The sequence below is a fragment of the Gymnoscopelus microlampas genome (assembly GCF_963454915.1).
Source record: "Gymnoscopelus microlampas genome assembly, chromosome: 4".
Lineage (NCBI taxonomy): Eukaryota > Metazoa > Chordata > Actinopteri > Myctophiformes > Myctophidae > Gymnoscopelus > Gymnoscopelus microlampas.
The window spans coordinates 24,949,920-24,951,805 of NC_139941.1; positions in this window are offsets into that span (position 1 = coordinate 24,949,920).

Here is a 1,886-nt window from a genome sequence, read left to right on the forward strand (position 1 = left end):
CAAGCTCGGCTGGGTGGACGATGAAGAGAAACGGCAGCAGTATAGAGCAATGTTGAAATGAGAATTTCAAACTGTTAACTCTGATGACTCAAGCTAAATTCTGATCAATTCCAATCCAGACTCCAGATGTGGCGTTGACAAGAAATACACTGCAGTATCATTTTGAAATTTAACAGAAACGCACAGATTTAAAAAAAGTACAGTAATAGTGGGTTGGCAAAGGACCAATTGCTGTTACTTTTATTGTGGGGCTATAGAAGTGATGCAACATATTGGGGATGTACTGGTGTGCAGAGGTGTAGCTGCATGAAGAAATAAAGAAATACACTGCAGTATCATTTTGAAATTTAACAGAAACGCACAGATTACAAAAAGTACAAAAAGCTGTTTATAAATTTCAACACGTCAGTCGCCTCAAGCGCTCCAGTGGAGAGTCCCTTCAGCATTTGTGATATTAAATATTTAGGCACAGGAGAAAGCTAGCCTTGCATGACTAGACTAAAATAAAACTGGCAGATTTGTCTGGTTTCCAGTCTAGGAGAAACTGGCTCTTGAATGTCAACCAAAAGATTTGAACTTGGACTCAAGGCGGCATTTAAAGCACATTAGTTCCCTGCCCAAGTTGGCACTGTATGGACATTTCCCATAGGATGATTCATATATTTCAAATATATGACTTCAGTGTTCTTCCTGGACTACAGGTCTGACTGGAATTACAGGAAACACGGACTGTAGTCCATTGTGCAGTAGTCCAGGAAGAACTGAAATTGAAGTTCAAAATAAAATAAAATCAACACAGGAAAACCACACTCTAAAATCATGTTTATTATGTCCTCAACGTCATTAAAACGGGATGTGGGTGCACAATCAGTGAAGTGCCCCTTTAATAGTTGGTTGGCAGAGGACCAATTGCTGTTACTTTTATTGTGGGGCTATAGAAGTGATGCAACATATTGGGGGTGTACTGGTGTGCAGAAAAACAGCATGAAGAAAAAAGAAGAGTTACTTACTTTTTATATTTGTTATTTTCTTTCTAGAGGATGCTAAAATATGTTGGCTGAATATTGCAATGTGAAGCGTGCAATGTGTTTCTCAGAGCTGTGTTTTTCTCTGGGCAAACAAGTCAGGAAGATATAACTGAATGAGAACGGCATACTCTTTCTTTACTGTACTTTTTGTTCATTTGAGACAATGTTACAATATGTTGTCTGAATAGTGCTCTTCGAGCAGACTAGGCACAACCTTAGCTTCCATTTCCAATTCTGATGTTCACAGTAACTGCAGTTCAGAATATTGAACTGCAGTAGAATATTCAATAGAATATTGAATATTTTTTAGAAGCAGAGCTAGGTCCTTTTTTTTACCATTATTTATTTCTCTAAATTGTTTGCTCTCACTGCTCTGCAAAACCGAAATCACATTCATATGAATCTATTTTATGTTTTTGATTTGGTTCAGGCTAAATCAAATGACCTGAGCATCTACAATATACCTTTACTGCATCTGTTTTTACGGCATGGCTCTGAACTGTCTATAAGACAGGTGTTTGTCCAGAGCTACAATCTCACAAACCACTGGACCAATCAAAGCCACATTTCTTGTGTTAGTATCTCAATTATTTTATTATTTGCATATAATGCAAAGGCCCCGCCTCCCCTTATGTCAAAACAGTTGTCAATGTTTACAACTTGATGAGAGGAGGACATGTGGAATTGAATAATCCTTAAGCCAAGAGAGCGAGAGACCGAGAGGAAAAACATCACAAGAGTGAATTGACGAGTGATCAGGTAAACGTGTCCAAGTTTGATGTCAGTAAATAAACAACAGCCAGTAACGTTGCGCTGATGTGCGTCTCTCTCTAGTCTAGTCTGTCTGTGTTGTTAACA